This window comes from Oratosquilla oratoria, unplaced genomic scaffold, assembly GCF_046742065.1.
Source record: "Oratosquilla oratoria isolate Oo_2021 unplaced genomic scaffold, ASM4674206v1 SCAFFOLD336, whole genome shotgun sequence".
Lineage (NCBI taxonomy): Eukaryota > Metazoa > Arthropoda > Malacostraca > Stomatopoda > Squillidae > Oratosquilla > Oratosquilla oratoria.
In genome coordinates, this window is record NW_027467686.1 from 58,588 (window position 1) to 85,483 (window position 26,896).

Genomic DNA, 26,896 nt, shown 5'->3' on the forward strand with positions numbered 1-26,896 from the left:
GAGCTTTCCCGTCTTTCCTATATAGTCTTTGGGCCAAGCACTTCTAGTGACGTCAATGCGCAAACGACCTAAATACTGGATAGCTGTTGAGTAGACCTTGTATTCTCTCGATCTTGGGACAGTCGTAGTATAAAAGTGTCATCATTTCTCTATGAACAGAGTTTTCCTCTATCATAGACAAAATGATGTGTGGCTCTGGTCCGTAGGGGCGCCCCATATAGACTCTAAAGTATCAACTGCATGCTACTTTGCCACAATAACAAGCAGCCAATATCGCAGACGGACAAAATATATATATGAATATTAGATTCCGTTCACTTCGAACTGATGCGCATAGTAAAGAACTCAATTATCTAAAGTTTTCATTGTCTATATACATATCAATAGTAATAATGCCTTTAATAGTCTATATTGATATTTATTATAAATTAATTTTCATTAAATTCATTAGAAAACAGAAGAAGAATAAAATTCTACATTTACTCTACATATTCTACGAATTGTCGACACAGCGTCATCAGTAACTTTTGTTTTCCACAATAGCAGACGAATTCTACACTTCGACAGCACAAATGATCACCTGTGGCTATGAACTCTGGACTTGTGCATCATAGATGGGTTAGTTTGATAGATGGTTATGAACAAAGTTGACTTTGACAAACTAGTAATTAGTTGTGGAGTAGTTGGGTCAGGTTTTTTTTTGTATGGACTAGCCCATCAGTTTCATCAGTATTTCCACCACCTGAAAACTATTATAATTATAATCGTAATGGTTAATGCCCCTCACCACCACCTTTCATCCTGTTATTCTATGCTCTATTTTGTAAAGGACGTTTTGTTGATTTCTGGAAACCAGGGTGTGGAAATTTGCAGTTCTTAGTTGTTTGGAGATCGTGTAAAACATGATAAGCCACATATCAAATTCGTTGGTTGGGTGAAACTGAATTGACCGTTGTAATTAATTTCTTGTTTAAAGCTTGCAATTTATTTCAACTTTTTCATTTGCAGATGGGAATGATTGATGCACTCATTGCTGTTGCTGCAACAATGAGGTATGTAAGGTTATTAGTCACAATCTTTTATTAGTGGCAGATGAGTTTTGATCTGCATTATTATAATGCAGATCAAAACTCATCTGCCACTAATAAAAGATTGTGACTAATAACCTTACATACCTCATTGTTGCAGCAACAGCAATGAGTGCATCAATCATTCCCATCTGCAAATGAAAAAGTTGAAATAAATTGCAAGCTTTAAAATGATTATAAAGCTATTGCCTAGGCCCAAGGTCAGTTGTAACATCAGTATTTCTTGCATTTTGTCAGCCATCTCTCCCCTCCTCTTCTAGCTGTGAGTGATGGCATAGAAACCATTTCACACCAATACAATAGGGATACAAATACAAATTTTATTCCACAGAAGTCTGGGAATGAGGACAAATACCACCTGAAGTGGGTTTTACAATGATAGATGAGGCAACAGCTATGGTAGTGGCATTGCAAGTTTTCTAATTATTCAGTCTATTGTTAATTTTTTTTCTTACATAATTCTTGTCAAACATGGTGGGAGTGGATTTTGTGCCTTTGTTTTTGGCTACCTCCCTTGTAAGGAGGAAAAAGCTGTTGGTATGTATGTGTTCTCCCTTCATCACCCATTCCCCCACTTAAGGAGATGCATATTAATTTTTACTTCCTTTTTGTGCAGAAACTTTTTGATAGGCTATGTGATGCTTTTTTTTCTCCCCAGACATTTCTTCTCTCCTTGCTCTTGTGCTTACATTCTCTTTTCTCCAGATTGAGAAAGGCTTTCACATACCATACACATCACATGCACGTCATGGGTCATAACGTAGTGTCTCAAACGGTTCAGCTAGAAAATGCTGGATCCAAATTTTATATGATGAGAATATTGACAAGCATATGTCTGATAACATGATGCTAAATTTTTAACCTGAGTTAAGTGTTAGATTAAATTTTGTTTGCAAATGTGTAGGAAATTTGACATTTGAAATCTTTGCAGGTCTGAATAGAACCTGGGACTCCTACATGTCATCAAGGTAAGCATAACCCATAGTATTTATACTAAATGTAGATGTACTGAATATTGGTCTCTTGGCATGGAAGAGTAGTATACTCTAGACCAGTGTTTCTTAACCTTTTTACCCTTGCGTAACCTTTGAAATAAATTACGTCTCAAGGAACCCTTGCGCCCCCCCCCCCCAAAAAAAAAGTATATCTTTCTAGTTTTATTGTCATTGTGATAATAGGTTAGATAGGGTGATGTCTATTACATTATTACAATAACCAAGACTATGTCGTGCATGGTTAATTATATTACGTATATGCATACATATACCAAGGCTTTTTCCCCCTTACAAGGGAGGTAGCCAAAAAGGAAAAGGCATAAAATCATTCCCACCCATTCCATCCCTGAATACACTCCACATCCCTCCACCCTCCCTCTTATCTGAGCACCTCCTGGATGACGGGTCATCCCTGCACCTTGTCCACTGCCCTGGGTCAGAAGCAGTGTCACAAGACACAGCACATCCACAGCAAGCCCGCTTCATTAAATCAGCAACCCCCCCTCTCCGTCCCCCATGCATAAAAGGAGAAGACAGGGAGAAATCCCTTCGGGCTGCGTCAAATTTTTCTCACACATACTACCTCACCCCCCATTCCCCCGCCCAATCCACCTCATGCATCACATCATCATCCATATACAACCATTCTCCATTCACCCGTCTTCTGTCCTCTCCCGTCCTTCCTCAACAGACATTCCCCTCTTCCCCAAAGCCCCCTTTGCATTACGTATATGAAATTAAATAAAAAAAATCAAAAGTGCATTAGCTTATCTCGCTTGTTCTTGCGGAACCCTGGTTGAGAAACACTGCTCTAGACAACCAAAATCGAATGTGCCATGATCAGAGATTGAGACGTTGATGGATGAAATGATGGTCTTGCTGCATTGCTTGTGATCTGGGGACAAGAATGGCCCTCCATCCACAAGATGTAATAAGTCATTCTTTTACCCTGTATGTTGATAACCCCAGAAAATGCGATCAAGCTTGTTCACGGAATATGGGGGTCCCTCAGATACAACTACAAATATAAAGAGGATGCTTGCATCCTTGTATACTTGCATCTTGTTATGCTAATGTCAGCATCATCATGTACTAGTTGATGTAAGATAAGGTTGTAAGAATGGTTGTAGTTGGGAGATGCTAGGAGTGTCGAGTTCCACAGGGAACTGGCCAGCAAGAATAAAGTGGGTGAATTGAATTGAATTGAATTGAATTTTATTCGGATACAATCATACATACAATAAGTACAATACATACAAGACTCAATATTATACACAGTATATATAATTGTACATCCGAGGATGGCACAGAAAGTCAAAAGACTTATTTCCACTGTGGTCCTCATATTACAATTAGGAAAGGATTATCATAGAAAAGCTAGGTTATACGAAGTGTAAATTAGGATTATAAGAAGTGTAAATTAAACATATAAACTATTTTCTTCAGAGAGAACAGTGTCTAAAAGATAAAATTTAACTGATTTTTTAAAACTACTTTTAGATACAATTGATTGAATGTTGGTCGGTAACGAGTTCCAAGCAATAGCACCAGTGTATTTGAAAGTACTTTTCCCTAACGAACTATTAAACCTAGGTACAATGACAGATGACCTACTAGAACGAGTTCTCAGGGAACGAGCATTTCTGACAAGTGTAAACGTATCTGACAAATAACTGGGACAAGAGTCATTCACAATTGGTGAACATGATTAAGCTTTAACTGAGCAACACATTTCTCAACAGGTAATCAATTTAACAGTTTAAAATGCGTATAATCTAGATGAGTACGTGGATGAATTTTCAAAACGGTCCTGATTAGTTTGTTTTGACATGTTTGAAGATTACTCTTAGATTTTTTAGATAGGTTGCTATACCAGGAAGAACAAGCATAGTCAATATGACACTGAACCAGGGCTGAAGCTAGTAACTTCGTTGTCTCTACATCTAGGTATTTTTTTATTCTTGCCAAAGATTTTGTTCTGGAGCTGACCCTTTTAATTATTTTTTGTGCCATAACTTCTCCCGACACATTTTGATCAATTTCTGTTCCAAGATATTTGACAACAGACCTAGGTTGAATACTAGTATCATTACATTGGATATTGAAGTTGGGAGCATTTTTGAGTTTTTGATTGGAGCCAAAGAGAATGGATTCTGTTTTACCTAGATGTAGAGACAATTTGTTATCCAACAACCACTTGCTGACATTCAATAACTCTTCACTGAGTAACGTCTCAATCCTATTTACATCTTTGCCAGGAACTAGTAAGGCTGAATCATCGGCATACAACAGCAGTTTACAGTTCACAGCAGCTTTCATGTCATTCACATACAAAAGAAACAACAGCGGACCTAAAATGCTACCCTGTGGGACACCACATGTTATTTTTGCTGCTGTTGATGTTGAACCATTTACATTCACAATCTGTTCTCGACCTGTTAGATAAGACCTCATCCAATTAACAACATCTGATTTGAAGCCTAACGCTTGTAGTTTGAATAATAGAATATCATGATTTACAGTATCAAAGGCTTTCTGGAGATCTAGCATAACCATTCCACAGTAATTACCTCTGTCAATTTCACCTTTGATGTAATCAGTCAAAGTGACCAAACATGCATCAGTAGAATATGATTTTCGAAAGCCTGATTGTAAATCATAGAACAAGTTATTGCTTTGAATGTATTCATAAACCTGGTTATAAACAACTCTTTCCAAGACCTTCGATATAATACCGAGCACTGAGACTGGCCTATAGTTACCGGAATCTGTTTTGCTACCCTTCTTGTACAAAGGAGTAACTTTTGCTAATTTAAAATCTTTGGGAACTTTGCCCTGTTGAATCGAAGTATTGATTATGTGAGTGATACAGGGAGTAATCTGCTCAGCTGAGTCATTCACAAATCTGGCTGGAATATTATCTAGTCCGGTAGCCTTAGACCTGTTAACAGTCTTCAACATTTTATACACATCTACATTAGCAACCGTAGACAGAGCAAAGGTGTCATAGGATACACCCTGATTCCAATAATAATTATTAATGTGTTCTTGGCCAAAATGACCTGACGGTACTGGTAAATTATTTACGAGGGTGGTAGCAATGGTGGTGAAAAAGGAGTTAAATTTTTGAGCCACCGCTACTTTGTCGAAAGTAACGATCCCATTAACATTAAGACCAATGTTACTACTTTTGGATTTTAGATTTTTGGAAGAACCTAACTGTTTGATTGTTTGCCATAGTTTTTTGGGATTGTTTTTGTTGGTTTGGAGAGAATCTTTGTAATATCCTACCTTAGCTCTGTCTACCATAACCTGAACCTTGTTCCGTACCTTCTTATACATAGCGAAAATAGATTGATCTTTTGTTTTCTTATACTCTTTTAAAGCCTTATCTCTCCTGTTGATCATTTTCAAGATGTCACCAGAAAACCACGGCTCAGAACGTTGTTTTATTCTGATTGATTTTACTGGAGCTAAATTGTCTAATACCCCCAAGAACAGTGCTTTAAAATTATTCCAAGCTTGATCAACATCTGTACAATTTACGACTGAAAACCATTTAACCGCGGACAACCTTTCGCAGAACAATTCCTTGCTGTAATGCTTTAGAGAATGAACTTTTATGGTTTTATGCTGATTGATTTGTTGTTTGGAAACTTTCCTGATACAATACGTTGCTCTATGGTCACTCAAACCAATATCAATTACTCCACTAGAACATATTTTCTGAACATCTGATACCAAAATAAGATCAATTACAGAATTAGCAGTGGCACATACTCTGGTGGGTTCTGTGGTAATTTATTTCAGATCATTCATTGAACAGAATGACTTTAGCGCATTATGCAGAGTATTCGAGGTTGATTCTACATGAGTATTCAAGTCGCCAGTTATAATCACTTCTTTGTTCAGAAAGTCTGTGGTATTGGAACACAAATCCTCAAGCTTACTATAGAAGTCATGTTGCCAGGGCGGTCTATAGCAGGCACCTACGAGGATAGGCTTAGATTTTGGCAAGAGAATGTTTATCCACAAAGCCTCTAACTCACTGTTCATGTCTGTCCGTTGCTCAAACGCGATGTCGTTGCGTATGTAGACAGCCATGCCTCCTCCAACCCGGTTACGATCTCTCCTCACGATGGTGTAGTTGTTGATCTCTACCTCCGGATCCGCTATCGTATCGTCCAGCTTGGTCTCGGTGAAGCATAATACTGCAGGGGTAGTCCTCCGGGTAATCTCTCGTACCTCGTCCAATTTTGATGTCAGGCTGCAAATGTTCAAGTGAACAATTTGTAGGCCCTTGCCCAACAAACAGGACAGCTTGGCATCCATCTCATCGGCCCTCACGGGGCCAGGGCATTGATGAATGTCGCCAGATAATAGCAAACATATTGCTATTATAACACTGTTGCTTCCGGGTTATATGTTGCTTACCTCGGAAGTACACGAATGTGTTCCGACCCTGACCTTGTTGCTGCGCTTGGTAATGGAAGAGGGCAATAGTAGGTGTTTGTATATAGTCCATCGGCCAAATCCAAAGTGTTTGCAACAGCCATCACAAGTCGAATAGTTCTCAATCCGATCTTTAACCTTATGGTCGCATTTTGGAACCTCTGAACTTCTCAACCGACCCGAAAAGTTGATGAAAATCACTAATACCTGGAGGGCCAAAATGATGCCAACTTTACCCTTCATGATGTTATATATTCGAATAAAGTACGTACGTTAGGTTATAATACCGCTGACGACATGAAGCTAGAATTATCTTGGACGAGGCATACAGATCGAGTTCCATAAACACTGTATTGCTCGCGGTGGATGCGAGGGAGGGGGGAGACGGAGGGGTGGAGGAGGAGGAGGAGCAGTCACTCCGACCAAAACCTTTTACTCGGTTTGAGAGGTGCGGTTGGGGGGTGGGTAGATTGATTATGACCCTCTCCGACACTGGCACCTTTGTTCAATTTACAGGCACGCTCGGCTTCGGCCCACTGGCATGTCGTTTTCTCCATACAAATTTCAAATTTGTTTTCTTAATTGCGGCTGCCACTGGCTCAGCTAGTTACCGCAATTGAGAGCCATGGTTAGATTAACCATTCACAAGTCACTAGAAACCTATCCCCTCCTTTGGCACTCCCCCCCCCCCCGCGCGAAAAATCCCTAGATAAACGGGAGCCTCACACACACACACACACACGTCTACACGTTTTGCTGTGGAGTTGCCCTTTTGATGCATTCTCTTAAACCCAAGTAGTGATGGGAGCAGGATAACTTTGTCTGTAAGCATTGGTAAATGGTGCTTAACCCATCGCCCCTAATTCTAAAGAGGGAAAGTACCTTTGGTGCAAGTTATGCATATGTGAAGGTTGTGGAATATTGAGCCAATTTGATCTTAAATAAGGAGAGTATTGACAAGCATATGTCTTACCATATGATGCCAAGCATATAGTCCAAGTTTAGCATTTAGTAAGGTTGTGGAAGTGGATGTGTAAAATTTTTAACAATGAAATCTGCAGGTTTGGAGTGATGAGAATGGGAAGCAATCTGTAGTTTACACAATACAAGTATACTAGAATCCACTAACTTTACTTGAAATAGTCTTGAGGCATGGAATAGAAATCTCGCTGCCAATATTTTTTCCCCCCACATAAGGGAGGTAGCCAAATCAAAGGCGCGTACCTGCTTTCATCCACCACCCTTTCCCCTCCTCACATAATAGCTCATGAGTAAATAAAGAGTTTCATAAATCTTCCAGATCTCCCAAAACCGTTCAGTTCATTATCCCACAATTTGTTGGTTGTGCAGTCCCAAAGCAGCTGGCAGTGGGTCCTTGGTACCTCCATTTATTACTAGAGAGAAGCGTGTTACATTAGTCGCTAATTGGAGGAGGCCTCTTGATACCTGTCAGCTCTTGCATTCAAAGGTAGAAGAAATGCAGAGCAAATTGATGAGACCTTGGGACAAGTCTGAAAAAGTTGAAGATAGCAGGGAAGTGACTCTTAGGTCCTTGTAGGCCATTGTTGACCCCACACCTATTGATACCACTGAACAAATCCTAAATTGTAATAGTTACATGATGTGTGTAGGTTGCAATACTAGGCCATTTGCTTTTTATACCAAAGTTGCACTCAAATTTCACTAGCATATTTTTTCCTTTCAGAATGTGGTGAGTCTTCAGTCTGCAATAAAGTTTGTACTTGTGCTGTGGTTTAATTTTATTGCATCTCTAATAATGATGATAATGGAAATCCTTGATTTCACTGAGAGTAAGTCAAAAGGATTCTGACAAGATTACATAATGTTTTATGTGAAGTATTAGTACTGTGGCCTCAATTTGTCATTGGTTTGTTTCAGGTTGCTTGGAGAAACAAAAGAGTGCTGGTGAGCAACTAAGGGAAAAATACCAGACAAACCACAAGAGAAATATGGGAAGTTGCGAAGGATAAGAGAAGCTAGACGAAGAATGGGTACGTTTCAAGATAGTACAGTACACTTAGATGGGTTGAAAGTGGGAGGGAGCAGTTGGTGGGATTAAGTTTGATGGCAGAGTAGAACTAAGATAACATACAAGATGTACAGATGAGGGAAGTGAAACTAGAGGACAGGGAGGCTGAGAATGAAGTAGGGTGGGCGATTGGTGAGGAATTTGAATTGTTTTTGGAAAGGAGGGAAGAATGAACAGGGGTAAGTTGGGTTGAGAGAAGGTAAAGGATGCTGTTGGACAGGTATGACGGTGAAGAGAGATGGATAGAGTATTGTGGGGTTCTTAGATTTAGAAGGGGATAAAGTGGTTTAGTGGCAGTAGTTGGTAGGAAAGGAGGGTAGCACTGTAGAAGGTGGGAGAGGAGAAAAAGCATTGATAGCTGCAAAGTTGTCAGTTAGGTGTCTGAGGAAGGGTGTAGTCGTGTAATGGGTGGTGAGGACTTGTACTTAGGGTAGAGAAGTGTGGAGTAATGGATGTAGTTCCCCTGCACAAAGAAAATGGGAAATGTGTTGACTTGTTGGTGGTAAGGTGTGCAATTGAATGTTTACTAGGGAGAATAGTTAGCAATTGGGGGGGGGGGGATAGGAAAGGGTGTGTGTAAAAGTTAATGCAAGTTTTTGTAATAATGATTTTTACCACAGACCTGTTCTGAAATAAGTGTGGAATAATATTGGTATCTGACATTTTGATAATTGAAGATTGGTAATTTATAGAAAGTTTTTTTTTTTTTTTTTTTTTTTTTTTTTTAACATTACCATTTTCTTAATTTCAGAGATAGAACAGTCTCTGCATTAACCCCTTCCATACGGTGCCGCACACGTAGGCGTCATGGGGAGCGAGTGTATTCGCGAGGCTGCCATATCGGCGTCTTGATTATATTTATTGTAGTCGCCCCTCCATAATGACATTCTTTCTAATTCCTTTGTAATCGCATTTTCTATGGTTATCAAAATTCACGGGTGAAGAGAGAACGATCGATATAAGCGGTGACTATATTTTATGATGCGAGTATTATTACGACACGTCGTACGGCTGGCATTGGCTGCTGCCACCGAGATCTAAGTCCATGACGCCTACGTGTGCGGCACCGTATGGAAGGGGTTAATATTTTTGGCTTGGTTGGAGATCAAAGTGAAGTGGATATGTTTCCATTTTGCTCATCTTGGACAACCATGGCCAAAAGGTAAGTTTGTGTGAAAGTGGAATGCTGTAAGAGAGTTGGTCTGTGGTAGTTGGAAGCAAACTTGAGAACTGCATGGAGAAATGTCGGTGGAAGCAATGAAAGGAATGGACAATGTATTGGTATTGATTTTGTATAGAATTGAGGATTAATAACTAGTGAATGCAAGGATTAGTAATGGACAGATTGAATGGTCTCGGATGGATGTGGGGATGCACCAAGGTCGTGATTTTGCTCTCCATGTTGCACTTGATGTGGCTTAATGTCTTGATGGATTGCTTAGAATTTAGGTGAAGACTGGATTGATATATTGATAAGATGCTTGAAAGCTATTTGTATTGCATTGTAGGTTCTGCAGAAAATTTATCCTTTGAGTGGAGGTGTGGATTATGTGATGCATTGGAGTGGTTAAATGTGAATGGTGTTTTGATGCAGCCCATAGGGTATATGTCTTACAGCATTGTTTATGACCCAGGGCAATAGGCGAGATGCAGCGATAACCTATAATATATATACAGGTAGTCGTCGACTTATGACCTATGCGACTTACGACTGATCGACTTTACGACCACGAGATAGTGCAATAATATTTAACATTTAATAGAGTAATAGAATTGCAATGTTATGCCTGGCAGTGCAGTACAATTACTTTGCACGCTGCGAGACGCGAGTACGATAGTTTTGGCAGGTTACCGGCAGCATCAGCTTCCCTCTCATTCAGGAGCATGTGGTATTTCTGTCTTCATTATGACAAGAATTATATCTTTAATTTTTTTTGTGCTTCAAACCCCCATGAAGATGTCTAAAAGAAAATTATCTTTCGATATTTCCAAGCCTGCCAAGAAACAAAGAAAGGTTATTGATCTTGACACGAAAATGAAAGTGATAAAACATTATGAAGGAGGGAAGAAAGTTAATGTGATAGCACGTGAACTTCAGTTATCACATTCTACAGTGTCACTAATTTTAAAAGACTAAGAGAGGATCTCAATTTTGCCTTGGATTTTATATTTTAATATGTTTTGCCATTAATAAAATGTAACAGTAAAACTTTTTTATGCCTAGTCTGTTGTCGATAACAATATGTTCGGTACAGCATTTTGTATTTTTATGTTTTGCAATATTTTCGGTACAGTACGTAAACGAAAAGAATGTTTTGAAATATTTTTTTCCTAATTTTGCCATGCATTATGTATTTTTATGTTTTGCAATTAATAAAATGTAACAGTAAACTTTGTTTAAGCCTAGTCTGTTGTCAATAACAATATTTTTGGTACAGTATGTAAACGAAAAGAATGTGTTTTGAAATAAAAAAATTCTCTTAATTTTGCCTTGCATTTAGTATTTTTAATGTTTTGCAATTAATAAGATGTAAATTATACAGTACAATGATTTTAATTTAACCAACAAAAAAGTATTAGTAGGTTGTAACGTAATATTAGATATTACGTCATATGTGTAATTATGTTATAGAATTGTGTTCCTTTGTATTACATAACTATGTTCATATTTCTTGTCTATGTATGTATTGTAACAATGTTAAGCAGTAACGCCCGTCCACTATATGTAATCTTGCCTACGTGCGGAGAAAGGTGCGCACTCTTGTAGAACAAACAGACAAGCGAAATCCTGAATAGTTCGGAGCGCACAGATTTGACAGTTACTAAATAAGTAGATTGTTCAAGCGAGTCGAGGGTCTTAAAACTACCCATGTTGACGTGTGTTAACTTACCCTCCTCCCCCTCTTTCGCTCACCCGGAAGTATCCCGCTTCCGGTCCAATGGTATATAAGCGGTGGAAATCGCTCACTCCTCGTCATTTTCTCGCATATCTTATCTCTTGATAAAAACTGGAAGTTTAGACTCATGAGACGATTGGTGTGAAGTGATCACCCTTTTTGCCTACATTACGTGTCTGATATACATTGCATTACTTTATACTTATATTTGTACTTATTACTTATTCTGATGCATGTTCCTGATCTCTTTGTACTTAGATAGTACCATATTGTATACGTATCTTGTGTTTCTTATTTGAACGATAATTTCCATATTCTTATAATCGTGTAACGGTCCCATTGACCCTACTGCCCATTCTCTTTTGTGTTGATTGCCTGTAAATATTTTCCATATTAATAATTTCGTTTACTAGTTTTATCGCTAGTTTAATATTCCTTTCCTGGAATCTTCTTTGTTACCTTTACTTCTAGTCTTACGAATTATCTAGGCCCTGACCAGATAGTTCAGTCCTACAGTGGCTTCTAGAAGTGAGCTGGTTCTTAAGCACATATCCATTATATGTAACGTCTCTTCACTAACCAGCCGTCCCGTAACAAGGTCAAAGATGACAGGACTTTATTCAGTATGCGTAGGCCTAGGCTACGTTTCCTAACGACAATTATAAAAATAATAATGAATATTAAACAACGTAGCTCAAAGATAAGATTTTATTCAGTATGCATACGTTTCCTAAAGAAAGTCTGATGATAGAATAATAAAAACGTTAAAAAATACAGTATTAAATATCATAGGTCAAAGATGATAGGATTTTATTCAGTATGCTACGTTTCTCAAAGAAAATCAGATAGAATTATAAAAAAAGGTTTAAAAAATACTATACAACATAGTTCAAAGATGCTAAGATTATTTCAGTATGCTAAATATAATATAGAATATACATGTATACAGTAACAAAAATGATATTTAAAGGGTAACATATACTGTATATATATAAAGTCCGATTTGCGTCCAGATCGACTTACGACCTGTCTGTCGGAACCGAACTCGGTCATAAGTCAACGACTACCTGTATATATTTGTAATGATGACTTTTACCACAGACCTATTCAGAAAGAAATGTAGAAATATATAGGTATCTGCTAAATTGGTTGTAGAAAACTAGTACTTGTTAGTGATATTTTTTTACTGAAAGTTTTCTTAATTGCAGTAATCGAACATCAGCATTGTTGGTTTGAAGTTCAGATTGAGTGGATTTCTTTCCTTGGCCCATCTTCTGCACACCTGAAGACCCCCAAGATAAAATTGTCCAGGATTTGAAGAAGATTACTTGGAGGTGAGGAAAGTGGGGTTGGAAGAGCAGATAGGGATGATGTAAGTATTGGGATGGTTTGGACATGTGGAAAGAATGGGTGTAGAAAGCTGTGGATGGAGTGAACTTCTGGGGATGATGGAGGATGAGGTAAATGGGGGCAAGGAAGGGAGAGGCAGGAGATAGGGGTGAGTGAAGAATGGCTGTGTATAGTTGAAACTTGGATGGGAGGAGGGGGGGGTTGAGTAGGGAATATTTGAATGTTTTGACACAGCCTGAGGGGATCCCTGTCTTTATGTGCTGCATGATGAGATGGAGGGGATGTTGCCAGTTGAAGTAGCCTTGCTGTGGATGTACCGCATTGTTGCTGCTGAACCAGGGTGGTGGGTGGGGGACAAAGGTATAGTTAGCTCTGCCTGAATGTAGGGGATGGTAATGTCGCTTATGATGAGCCTATCAGGTATGCATGAGGGGTTGTTCACATCTGCAGTGGATGAAGGTTAGGTGATTTGTCACGTGGACCAGTAAGGATGAGCCTAGTTTGGCTGTTGGACCCTGTTGTGGGTGAGTAGTCTTGCCAACCAATCTCTTGTTTGGTAATACTGGTGAAGCTTTCTTCAAGGTTGTATGTCCAATGTTTGGATGAAGCTGGGGATGGGGGAGTGACGATCAGTCTTGCTCAGGTCCAGGTGTCTTACAAGAGACTTGTACCCTCGGCCACAGTAGTGTGTTGTCAAGGTTGACCACCTCTTTGAATGCATGTTGTGATGCTGTTTAAACATCTGAACAGGGAAGTGTAGGTGTTTGAGAATGGGAAAGGTGTGGTAGATATATAATTTAAAGGGATTGTGCTGCACAGTTGAGCTGTTGACCTAAATGATGAAGTTCTATTGTGAACCCCAGGATTGCAACAGAGTCAGCAATGGCAGAACCCACTGTTGTGGATCCTGGGAACTGTGCTTACCTGCCACAAGGCTGTCGGAAGCTGGGATTGTTGAACTCCTTAACTGGTTGAGATTCATTTATGTACATCGTGTTTTCTTTATTTCAGGAAGTAGTTCGAAGAGCTGGGTAAAATAAATCGTAGTGATGTTGGCTAGGTCCTCAAATGAATCTCCCAATGTGGGGTGCATAAGGGACTGGGCTTTACCATCGGTAGGTAAGTTTGAGTAATGTCAATTCTTTGGAGGGCTATATGAATGCAGACCTGTATTCTACAAGTGTTGTAATGCTGAAAAACTAGTATGTGTTGGAGGTTTTCAATTGTATGATGAAAGCACTTTCTTTCACATTTGCGGTTTCCAGCAGAGGTTTATCCCATGAAGGCCAATGTGTTGTCTGATTATACTGTTAGTTAAGACGTTCTAATTGTTGGCAATTTTTGCTACATTATTTAATTATTGGAGGTCCTAATACTGGAAGATCACTTCCTGCTTCAGCACGACATTTTGCAAGTGGTAGAGGTTGCATTGAACACCAGTGGATACTGTTGTTGTTGTTGTTCCCTAGACTGTCCGAGCAGTCCCGTCTCCCCAAGGAATGCCACAGCCGAAACTGGGTTATCCCACAGATACTTTATAGAGTGTATGTTGTTGTTGTTGTCGTTCCCTAGACTGTCTGTCCGAGCAGTCCCGTCTCCCCAAGGAAGGCCACAGCCGAAACTGGGTTTTCCCACAAATCCTTTATAGAGTGTATGTTGTGTTGTTTGCGTGCATGATTGTGTATAATGCAGTCTTCCATTATGTGTTGTATGGTATGGGGTGAAGTGTTACATCCTGGGCAGCTGTTCACAACACGGTCGTCCAGCCTCTTCTGGTAGCTTAGAAGTGCTGGGTGGTGACTGCATCGCAGTCTGGCCAAGTGGACTCTGTCCTTACGTGGGAGAGAGGATTCAGAAGGGTGGATATCAGGGGGTCTGGCATGCAGCAGTGTGTTGTCTTTCAGTGTGTTAATGGAGCGGTGAGTGATATGATTATGAATATGTTTCCGGAGGCTGGTATTTGGTGGTTGTGGAGGAAGAGAAGAGAGTATCTGTGTGTAATAAAGGTCTTTGGGTGTAGTTTTAATGTTTCTTGGTGTGTGTGGGTGTTCTGCTATGTAGTGTAGCGGGTGTGATGTGTTTGTGGTGGCTGCAGCAAGTGTTTGTGTGCCTCTCATGTCGAGGTGGTCCTTGACTTTGAGGACTTTTGTTTCATGGTGTAAATGGTCTGTAGGTGATGTATTTGTGCAGCCTGTAATTGTTTTTAGGGCTTTGTTTTGTATGATTTGAAGGGTGTTGTGGTGTGTCTCACTGAGATTAGGAGCCCATGCAGGACTCGCATAATTCATCACTGAGTGTATGCATTGTTTGTATATTGTTATATTAGTTTCTTTGTTTTGTCCAAATGTTGTTCCAGTGATTGACTTAAGTGCGTTAAGTCTAGGTGTGCATTTGTTTTTTATGTTTGTGAGGTGTTGTTTGAAAGACATGGATGTATCGTATGTTACACCAAGAATTTTCGGTGTGTTTGTGTGTGGTATTAGAGTGTTGTTGATGTAGAGATGAGGTATGTATTTGTGTTCTTTTGTCCAGTTGGTGAGAAGTGTTGCTGTAGATTTGGTTGGAGCTATTTTGAGTCTGTTTGTGATGAACCATGTGTTGAGTGTGTCAAGGTAAGGCTGGATTATTTCTGCAGCTTTGTCTGTGTTACGATGTGTGCATGTGATTGTTATGTCGTCTGCGTAGGAAGAGATTTGTATTTCTGAGGTGTCTGGCGTGGGTAAGTCATGCATGTATAGATTAAATAATGTGGGGGATAGAACTGAGCCCTGTAGTACTCCGTTCTTAATGTTTCTGATGTGCGATGATTGGCCATTATATGACACATGAGCATTCCTGCCTGCCAGATAATTGGCCAGCCATCTTTTGGTGTTATTGTGCATGTCTGTGTTATATATTTGATTTGTTAGGTTGTGGCGGGGGATAGCATCAAAAGCTTTACTAATGTCCAATGTTATAAGAAGTGTTCTGTGGTGGGGCCTATCTGAATTGATGCCATCTAAAATTCTTTGTGTGAGGTTTATCAGAAGAGTGTTTGTGGAGTGTAGTGGCCTAAAACCGTGTTGTGAGTCAGCAAGGGGAATATATGGTGTGACAAGTTTAAGTATTAGGCGTTCAATGACTTTAGAGGGGGTGCAGAGAAGTGTGATTGGGCGGTGCGATGTTGGGATTGTTGGGTCTTTGTTCGGTTTTGGAATGGTGATTATTTTACCATGCTTCCAGATGTCGGGTATAGTGTTGTGTGAATAGCTGTAGTTTGCAATGTTTGTGAGTGCGTGTATACCTTGTGGTCCAATGTGTTTTAGGTGGATGTTGCTTATGTTATCAGGGCCACAGGCAGATGAGTGCTTGAGACTATGCATTATGAGTTTTGTCTGACTGTCTATGAAGGGTGTATAGTCTGAGTCTGTGGGAAAGTCTTTCTTACGTCGAATGGTGCGTCGGTCGTCAGGGTGAGATGTAAGATGGCTCGTCTGTGCAAAATGACGTATGAGTGCGTTTGCTTGTTGTCTGTTTGAGGGTAGATTATCTGTTGTTGTGATTATTGCTGCATGAGAGCGTGTAGTGTTAGTGTTGGATAGTGTGATGCTGTTGAGTGTTTTGTACAATTTGCTGGTGTTTGTTTTGTGATCAAGTGTATTGATAAAGTTTTGCCAATTTTGTGTTTTTTGTTCATGTATTTTATTGGCAATCACAGTGTTTAGTGTTTGTATTTGGTCTGCTATGTTTTGAGGGATAGGTGTGGGGGTATCGTGTTTAAGTGTGTCACGTTGTCTGATGAGGCCTTGGATTTCTGGTGTGAAGTTGGGGTTGTGTGATTTTCTGTTGCCTCTAGGGATGTATCTCTTGTCTGCGTTTTGTATGATTGTATTAAAAGCGTGCACAGCATTGTTTATGTTTGTGATTGGTGTACTGTTAAGTGTTTCAAAATGTTGTTCTGTCTCTTCAGTAAAAGCTTCCCAGTTAGCTCTCTTGTAATTGGTGTAAGTGTGTCTGTGGCCAGCTGGGGTGCATCTTGTTTTGGTGGTGATGATGATTGGAAGGTGGTCAGAACCAAGGGCTCCGACCACTCTCCATGATGTTGTTGGGGTTAGGCAGGGGGAGCAAAAGGTGATATCAGGAGAGGAGGGAGTGTAGAGGGCTTGGTATGGGATATGTGTATGATTATGCGTGTTGTTCATGATAGTCAATGAGTCAAATTGAGTCTGTATATCAAGCCCTCTGTCTGTGTCAGGGTTGTCGACAAACCAGGCAGACGACTTGGCGTTGAAGTCACCACCCATGATCAGGTTGGGGATTGAGGTTAGTTGGCTGAGTTGAGGTCTGAAGGTGTTTGGAACTGTGGGGGATGATTGGGGGGGAATGTACATGTTAACTATTGTTAGTGTTGAATTGTTGCCTGTGCGGATACGAATGGATTGGGTTTCTGTTGTGTTATCTGTGGTAGGGAGGAGAATTTTGGTTGTGGCACTTGTGTCCACAAAACAGATGGAATGGTGGATCAGGGTGATGAGTCCACCGCCATTGCCGTCAGTCCGGTCTTGTCTGATGGTGGTGTAATTATGAAATGATGGTGTTTTGTGTGAGTGTCTTAATTTTGTTTCTTGTAGAATTGCAATGTGTATGTTGTGTTGTTTAAGAAAGTGTTCAAGTTCATGTTTTTTAGTGTTAATACCGTCAATGTTGTGTTGTAATATGTTGATGTTGTGTGTTTTGTATGTGTTGTATGTTGCCGTTTGGGGTTGAGGTTGGGGTGGTAGTGGGGAAGGTGTAGGATCTGGGTCAGAGGGGGGGAAAGGAGAGATCGGGGACAAAGGAAGGGGAGTACTAATCGGGGGTAAGGGCAAAGGGAAACTGGGAGTGGGTAAGGGTGTTGGCTGTGGTTGGGGAGGTGGGATTGGGGTTACTGGAGGGCAGGTAGAACATGTCCAAGTGTTTGTGTATTGGTTTGTGTCAGCAAGTGTTGTACAAGTGAGGTGGGCCCAGTTTTTGCACATATTGCACTGAACTGAGCCCTTTGTCTGTCTGCTCGAAGTAATGGGTTTAGAGCATGTTGGGCATGTGTATTTTGTGGTGGGCCCAGGATTGCTCTCTACATCTCCGGCTAAAAGTAGAAGAAGAGGGGTGATCGCCGGAAAATGACCCCTCAGTGCAGAAAAAACGTAACATTGTGTGTTGGAAAAAAAAGGATTGTGGTACTCCCCCAGGTAGGCGTAGCTCCTCCTTGGGGATCGGTGCCATCTGCGTAGAGCTGATGGCCAGGGGTAGTTGCTGCTGATTGGCCCCCAACTCTTGGGGTTGGGGGGTGGTCCCACGACGTAGACGTTGCAGCTCCAGGACCATAGAGTGTATGTTGTGTTGTTTGCATGCATGATTGTGTATAATGCAGTCTTCCATTATGTGTTGTATGGTATGGGGTGAAGTGTTGCATCCTGGGCAGCTGTTCACAATGTGGTCATCCAGCCTCTTCTGGTAGCTTAGATGTGCTGGGTGGTGGCCGCACTGCAGTCTGGCCAGGTGGACTCTGTCCTTTCGTGGGAGAGAGGATTCAGAAAGTTGGATATCAAAGGGCCTGGCATGCAGCAGTGTGTTGTCTTTCAGTGTGTTAATGGAGCGGTGAGTGATATGATAATGAATATGTTTTTGGAGGCTGGTGTTTGGTGGTTTTGGAGGAAGAGAAGAGAGTATCTGTGTGTGATACAGGTCTTTGGGTGATTTTTTAATGTTTTTTGGTGTGTGTGGGTATTCTGCTATGTAGTGTAGCGGGTGTGATGTGTTTGTGGTGGCTGTGGCAAGAGTTTGTGTGCCTTTCATGTCGAGGTGGTCCTTGACTTTGAGGACTTTTGTTTCATGGTGTAAATGGTCTGTAGGTGATGTATTTGTGCAGCCTGTAATTGTTTTTAGGGCTTTGTTTTGTATGATTTGAAGGGTGTTGTGGTGTGTCTCACTGAGATTAGGAGCCCATGCAGGACTCGCATAATTCATCACTGAGCATATGCATTGTTTGTATATTGTTGTATTAGTTTCTTTGTTTTGTCCAAATGTTGTTCCAGCGATTGACTTAAGTGTGTTAAGTCTAGGTGTGCATTTGTTTTTTATGTTTGTGATGTGTTGTTTGAAAGACATGGATGTATCGTATGTTACACCAAGAATTTTTGGTGTGTTTGTTGATCCAGAGATGAGGTATGTATTTGTGTTCTTTTGTCCACTTGGTGAGAAGTGTTGCTGTAGATTTGGTTGGAGCTATTTTGAGTCTGTGATGAACCATGTGTTGAGTGTATCAAGGTATGGCTGGATTATTTCTGCAGCTTTGTCTGTGTTACGATGTGTGCATGTGATTGTTATGTCGTCTGTGTAGGAAGAGATTTGTATTTCTGAGGTGTCTGGTGTGGGTTAGTCATGCATGTATAGATTAAAGAGCGTGGGGGATAGAACAGAGCCCTGTGGTATTCCATTCTTAATGTTTCTGATGTGTGATGATTGGCCATTATATGACATGTAAGCATTCCTACCTGCCAGATAATTGGCCAGCCATCTTTTGGTGTTATTGTGCATGTCTGTGTTATATATTTTATTTGTTAGGTTGTGGCGGGGGATAGCATCAAAAACTTTACTAATGTCTAATGTCATAAGAAGTGTTCTGTGGTGGGGCCTATCTGAATTGATGCCATCTAAAATTCTTTGTGTGAGGTTTATCAGAAGAGTGTTTGTGGAGTGTAGTGGCCTAAAACTGTGTTGTGAGTCAGCAGGTGACAAGTTTAAGTATTAGGCGTTCAGTGACTTTAGAGGGGGTGCAGAGAAGTGTGATTGGGTGGTGCGATGTTGGGTCTTTGTTCGGTTTTGGAATTGTGATTATTTTACCATGCTTCCTGATGTCGGGTATAGTGTTGTGTGAATAGCAGTAGATTGCAATGTTTGTGAGTGCGTGTATACCTTGTGGTCCAATGTGTTTTAGGTGGATGTTACTTATGTTATCAGGGCCACAGGCAGATGAGTGCTTGAGATTATGTATTATGAGTTTTGTCTGACTGTCTATGAAGGGTGTATAGTCTGAGTCTGTGGGAAAGTCTTTCTTACGTCAAACAGTGCGTCGGTCATCAGGGTGAGAAGTGAGATGGCTTGTCTGTACAAAATGATTTATGAGTGTGTTTGCTTGTTGTCTGTTTGAGGGTAGATTGTCTGTTGTTGTGATTATTGCTGCGTGAGAGCGTGTAGTGTTACTGTTGGATAGTGTAATGCTGTTGAGTGTTTTGTACAATTTGCTGGTGTTTGTTTTGTGATCAAGTGTATTGATAAAGTTTTGCCAATTTTGTGTTTTTTGTTCGTGTATTTTATTGGCAATCACAGTGTTTAGTGTTTGTATTTGGTCTGCTATGTTTTGAGGAATAGGTGTGGGGGTATTGTGTTTAAGTGTGTCTTGTTGTCTGATGAGGCCTTGGATTTCTGGTGTGAAGTTGGGGTTGTGTGATTTTCTGTTGCCTCTAGGGATGTATCTCTTGTCTGCACTTTGTATGATTGTATTAAAAGTGTGCACAGCATTGTTTATGTTTGTGATTGGTGTACTGTTAAGTGTTTCAAAATGTTGTTCTGTCTCTTCAGTAAAAGCTTCCCAGTTAGCTCTCTTGTATTTGGTGTATGTGTGTCTGTGGCCAACTGGGGTGCATCTTGTTTTGGTGGTGGTGATGATTGGAAGGTGGTCAGAACCAAGGGCTCCGACCACTCTCCATGATGTTGTTGGGGTTAGGCAGGGGGAGCAAAAGGTGATATCAGGAGAGGAGGGAGTGTAGAGGGCTTGGTGTGGGATATGTGCATGATTATGTGTGTTGTTCATGATAGTCAATGAGTCAAACTGAGTCTGTATATCAAGCCCTCTGTCTGTGTCAGGGTTGTTGACATACCAGGCAGACGACTTGGTGTTGAAGTCACCATCCATAATCAGGTTGGGGATTGAGGCTAGTTGGCTAAATTCAGGCCTGAAGGTGTTTGGAACTGTGGGGGATGATTGGGGGCGAATGTGCATGTTAACTATTGTCCGTGTTGATTTGTTGCCTGTGCGAATTCGAATGGATTGGATTTCTGTAGTGTTATCTGTGGTAGGGAGGAGAATTTTGGTTGTGGCACTTGTGTCCACAAAACAGATGGAATGGTGGATCAGGGTGATGAATTCACTGCCATTACCATCGGTCCGGTCTTGTCTGATGGTGGTGTAATTATGAAATGATGGTGTTTTGTGAGTGTCTTAGTTTTGTTTCTTATATAATTACAATGTGCATGTTGTGTTGTTTAAGAAAGTGTTCGAATTCATGTTTATTCATGTTAATACCGTCAATGTTGTGTTGTAATATGTTGATGTTGTGTGTTCTGTATGTGTTGTATGTTGCCGTTTGGGGTTGAGGTTGGGGTGTTAATGGGGAAGGTATAGGATCTGGGTTAGAGGCGGGGCAAGGAGAGATTGGGGACAGAGGAAGGGGAGTACTGATTGGGGATATGGGCAAAGGGAAATTGGGAGTGGGTAAGGGTGCTGGCTGTGGTTGGGGAGGTGGGAGTGGGATTACTGGAGGGCAGGTAGAACATGTCCAAGTGTTTGTGTATTGGTTTGTGTCAGCAAGTGTTGTACAAGTGAGGTGGGCCCAGTTTTTGCACATATTGCACTGAACTGAGCCCTTTGTCTGTCTGCTCGAAGTAATGGGTTTAGAGCATGTTGGGCATGTGTATTTTGTGGTGGGCCCAGGATTGCTCTCTACATCTCCGGCTAAAAGTAGAAGACGAGGGGTGATCGCCGGAAAATCACCCCTCGGTGCAGAAAAAACGTAACATTGCATGTTGAGAAAAAGGATTGTGGTACAGTAGAAGCCCAATTTAAGGAACTAATTCAGCCAAGGTCCAGTCCGCTAAATTGAATTTTCCGTTAAATTGAGTGAGTGAGCATTGGTGTAACAGTGTTGCCAGAGCGGATTATAAAAATGATACGTACCTAAAAATTCCCTAGTGTGCACACACACATACAGTATATATATTATTGTAAGTGAATTATAGGCAGCACAATCGTGAATTGCAAACGAACAGCAACATGCAGTAATTTGTTGCAACATGTATGTGTGTGTGTGTGTGTGTGTCGTGTAACAATGATATGAGCTGTCTGTGAATTTCGCGAAATATTAGTCATAGCTTCGTGTTTGGTTCGATGTACATAATTCTAGCGATTAATAGGACTGGGCAGTTGGGTTTTGGATAGTGAGCATTATTGTTGTGTTGTTGCAGAAAACATAGTTCATTGTTATAGAAGTGTTTTCGTGGTGATTACTCTCGCGTACTGATTTTGAATTTTCCCATTAACTTACTGTTTCATTATTTTGTTTTCCTATTATACCGTCTATTTCTACTTGAATATATTTCTGCTACAATTATACTTTATACATATACTGAATTATATATTATTGATTTTGAATTTTCCCATTAACTTACTGTTTCATTATTTTGTTTTCCTATTATACCGTCTATTTCTACTTGAATATATGGTCCTGGAGCTGCAACGTCTACGTCGTGGGACCACCCCCCAACCCCAAGAGTTGGGGGCCAAACAGCAGCATTTACCCTGGCATCAGCTCTACGCAGATGGCACGATCCCCAAGGAGGAGCTAAGCCTACATGGGGGAGTACCACAATCCTTTTTTTCCAAACACAATGTTACGTTTTTTCTGCACTGAGGGGTCATTTTCCGGCGATCACCCCTCTTCTTCTACTTTTAGCCGGGAGATGTAGAGAGCAATCCTGGGCCCACCACAAAATACACATGGCCCAACATGCTCTAAACCATTACTTCGAGCAAACAGACAAAAGGGCTCAGTTCAGTGCAATATGTGCAAAAACTGGGCCACCTCACTTGTACACACTGTGGACAAAGAACCTTAATGTTCTGATGTGTAATCCCATAACCACAGTAACATTACCACTCCCAATTTTTGCTTACGATTGATGTACTTTCCTTTGTATCTCTTTTATATTTTTAGGTTGTGGCGGGGGATAGCATCAAAAACTTTACTAATGTCTAACATAAAGTGTTCTGTGGTGGGCCTATAATTAATGCCATCTAAAATTCTTTGTGTGAGGTTTATCAGAAGAGTGTTTATTCTTTAGTAAAACTGTTGTGAGTCAGCAGGTGACAAGTTTAAGTATTTCATTTCAGTGACACCACCATCAGAGAAGACCGTGATGGGTGGCGGTTGGGTCTCGGTTTGGAATTGTGATTATTTCCTGATGTGATGTGGTGAATAGCAAGTGCCACAAATTCTCCTTACCCTCCAATGTAGTATGAAAGGCAACAATTCATAACAATGAGTTTTCTGTACTGTCTATGAAGGGTTATAGTCAAGTCTGAAAGTCTTACTCAAAATGATCATGGGTGGTGACTTTCTGCCAAGTGTTTTGTGGTTTGTCTGTGACACAGACAGAGGGCTTGATATACTGTCAATTTTGATTTTGACTATCATGTTGTAATTTATATAAAGTCTACAATTTTTGTTTTTTGTTCGTGTAAACAACATCATGGAGAGTGGTCGGAGTTGGTTCTTCCAATTTTAATTGAGTGGCCACAGATTAATTGAGGTTGGGAAGCTTTTCTGAAGAGGATGTTTTGCACTTGTATCACAACATAAACAATGCTGTGCACGTTTTATTTTGCAGAGGTGTACTTAGAGTGTCATTCAAGAAATCCAAGTGTTCAGACAACGTGTTGTATATCCCTCCATAGCAGACCATCTAATGTGATTGTATGTGTGTCTGTGCCACGGCAAAACTTTATTACACTTGATCCACCAGTTGTACAAAACACTCAACATGTATTCACTACACGCTCTCACGGTAATCACAACCAGATAATCTTTCAGACAACAAGAAACGCACTCATGTCATTTTGCACAGGAGCCATCTTACATCTTGAGGGGACATTCGACTGAAAGACTTACAGACTCAGTTTTCATGACAGTCAGACAAAACTCATAATGCTGTCTCAAGCACTCATCTGCCTGTGGTGTACATAAGCAACTCCACTCATTGGACCAGGTATACACGCCTCACAAACATTGTACAGCTATTTCTTCGACATCTGGAATTGGTAAAATAATCAATCCCAAAACCGAACAAATGGACATCCATCATGACCGAATCAATTCTCTGATCTGTCATTGAACTAATTATTGTCTATATATTTTGTGGTGTTTTGTACACTCCACAAACATCTTCTGACAAATCACACATGAATTTTTGATGTTCAGATGGACGTTCTTATAACATTGGACATTGTGCTTTTGATGTTGTTTAAAATATTTCACAGACATGCACAATAACACCAGATGTGGAATTATTTGGCAGGCAGGTGTATGTGATATAATATGGCTTGCAGTTGAGGTGGGTGTTCTATACATTATTTAATCTATACATGCATGTTACCCAGAGACATCAGAAATACAAATCTCTTCTGCAGACGACATAACAATCACATGCATTTGTACAAGATGCAGTTTGTTTTGGTCAACACTGGTTCATCACGTTGCTCCAATCTACAGCATTCTCACCAACTGGTGAACACAAATACATTTTTTTCAACAACACTCTTACACACACAAAAAGAAGGTGTAACATGATACATCGTCACAAATCACTAAAAAAAAAACATGCACACCGTTAACGATGTCAAAATGGAACAACATTTGGACAAAACGGACTAATATAACAGTACAAAAATTGAAGCTCTAAATTATGCGATTGCATCTCCTAATCTCAGTGTGCACACCACAACATTCATATCATAAAAACGTAAACATTACAGGTGCACTACATCATACAGATTTACACCATGTATAACAAGTGAATTGAGAGGCACACTTGCGTGAACAAACAATCAGCATATGCAGCAACACAATGTATTTGTGTTTATTACACAAAGATATGTCTTCTCTTTCCACAAAAAATAGCTTCGTTTCATAATCAATCACTCTAGCGATTAACACACTGAAAGACATTGGGTTTTGGATAGTGAGGCATGATATTGTTGTGTTGTTGCAGAAAACCTAGTTCATTGTTATATAGAAGTGTTTTTTGAGGGTGATTACTCTCGCGTCCTGAATTTGAATTTTTCCCATTAACCTTACTGTTTCATTATTTAGTTTTTCCTATTATACCGTCTATTATACACAATTTCTGCTACAATTATACAACATATACTGAATATATATTATTGATTTTGAATTTTATTAACTGTACTACATTACCCTATCGTCTATTTCTACTTGAATATATTTCTGCAACAATTATACTTTATACATATGACTTGAATTATATATTATTGTATATATATTATATTATATATATATTAGTATATATATATATATATATATATAGATATATATATTTATATATATATATATATATATATATACCTCCAAAGTACTAAATTATAAAAATTTCCTTGACTCTACCACCACAATCTGGTAACATCTGGTAACATTGGACTCGGAGACACGCATGTGGCCATTTGACGGAAAATGCTCTAACTTAGCTTACCATTCCTGCTAAAATTGAGCTATTTCTGTAGACGCGCATCTGGCCAGCTAGCGGAAAATGGTCAACTTAGCGGACCATTTCCGCTAAGTTGAGCATTTTCATTATTGCTATTTGCAGTTCGCTAATTTGAGCTTCCGCTAAATTGAGATTCGTTAAATCGGGCTTCTACTGTACTCCCCAAGGCAGTCGTAGCTCCTCTTGGGGATCGGTGCCAACTGCGTAGAGCCGGTGGCCAGGGCTGGTTGCCCGCCGTTTGGCCCCCAACTCTTGGGGTTGGGGGTTAGTCCCACGACGTAAACGCTGCGGCTCCAGGACCATGGATACTGTTGTCATGGAGGTTGTACAATTGATGCTGGTACCTTGGATTGGATGTTGGTGCTGCCAGGTGCTGATGGAGAGGTTAGTTTGATCCTATTTAATGCAAAAGGTCTTTAAGAAATGATGATTGTTATCCCTGTCTCAATAACTGCTGTGGACACAATTTCCTCGTTACTGAAAACCAAAAGTACATCTTCAATTAATAACTTTGTTTGCATGTAAGTGAAGTTTGTTTTAATTGACAGGTCCATGCACAAGAGGTGTATAAATGAACCTCTTTTATAGATACTGGATTAGCACATGCAGGTCAGTTAATTTTTTTTGGTTAGATATGATGTTTTGAAAGAAATGTAATTATTTTGGACTTTGATAAATGATGAGTTAGATGACGAGACCTAAGACAGGCTTACCCGCATGTCGTTTGGTGTAATCAAGAAAAGACGGGAAAAGTGTGATGAAGGTGTTTTAGAAGTTTTGATTTTCCAGACAAGACTTGTGGTATTGAATTGTAAAGAAAGATGTTGGCCATTGTTTAAGAGTATATGTACATGATCAAGATTGAAAGCACACCAGGACTACGGTACATCACTATGGTAGGTTTACCTGCATGGTACTTGGAAAATTGCATTTGCAATAATGATGAGAATGTATTTGTACTCTTGACTGTTGTATGATGACTATAACCACCAAGATCTCTGAATATTTGACCTCTTAGGACTGTATAGCAAGAGATGGAGCAGAATACATTTATGGTTTCTTCCTCCAGGGGTCAACACATTCATCAGTAGTCTGGCCATACAAGATCTTTGCTAGGTCTAGGCAACCTTGGGTTTTACAAAGTTGCACCAGATTTAGATGACCCTGAGCTGGTAATGGTAAGATTGCATTGTCATTTGAATTTTTGAATATGATGGCCCATCATATAGGACACTGTAGGAATACCTGTTGGCAATGTTAACCACTTGGGTACAGTGACACTTACATAGGTGTCATGAGGCGTGGATGTGTTCGCAAGGATGCCGGTGTCAGTTTTGATTACGTATATCTTTGTAGTTGTACACGAGTTACCCCCGGATTCTATGAACTGGTTTGATCATGTTTTCAGTGTTTATTACTGAGTAAAAAAGAATGAGTAATGCAGTAGTGACTATTTTATAATGCAAATAGTGTGATGCAATTGTTCCT

The 26,896-nt window shown here is 40.1% G+C and overlaps 3 long non-coding RNA genes and 1 pseudogene across 3 annotated transcripts; all 4 read left to right on the plus strand.

The window, feature by feature from the left end:
* The first annotated feature begins 505 nt into the window (after positions 1-505).
* Positions 506-8,344, plus strand: LOC143023096 (uncharacterized). Its single transcript, XR_012966152.1, has 4 exons — positions 506-618; positions 1,009-1,052; positions 2,020-2,056; positions 8,241-8,344. It is a non-coding gene; the product is annotated as an uncharacterized LOC143023096 (long non-coding RNA).
* Positions 8,345-8,433: 89 nt separating this feature from the next.
* LOC143023097 (uncharacterized) lies at positions 8,434-25,606 on the plus strand. Its single transcript, XR_012966153.1, has 4 exons — positions 8,434-8,547; positions 9,337-9,747; positions 12,691-12,816; positions 25,576-25,606. It is a non-coding gene; the product is annotated as an uncharacterized LOC143023097 (long non-coding RNA).
* A 40-nt stretch (positions 25,607-25,646) lies between these two features.
* Positions 25,647-26,305, plus strand: LOC143023098 (uncharacterized). The gene is made up of 3 exons (XR_012966154.1): positions 25,647-25,792; positions 25,957-26,017; positions 26,198-26,305. It is a non-coding gene; the product is annotated as an uncharacterized LOC143023098 (long non-coding RNA).
* A 38-nt stretch (positions 26,306-26,343) lies between these two features.
* On the plus strand, positions 26,344-26,415 carry LOC143023099 (small nucleolar RNA SNORD24; annotated as a pseudogene).
* Positions 26,416-26,896: the final 481 nt, after the last annotated feature.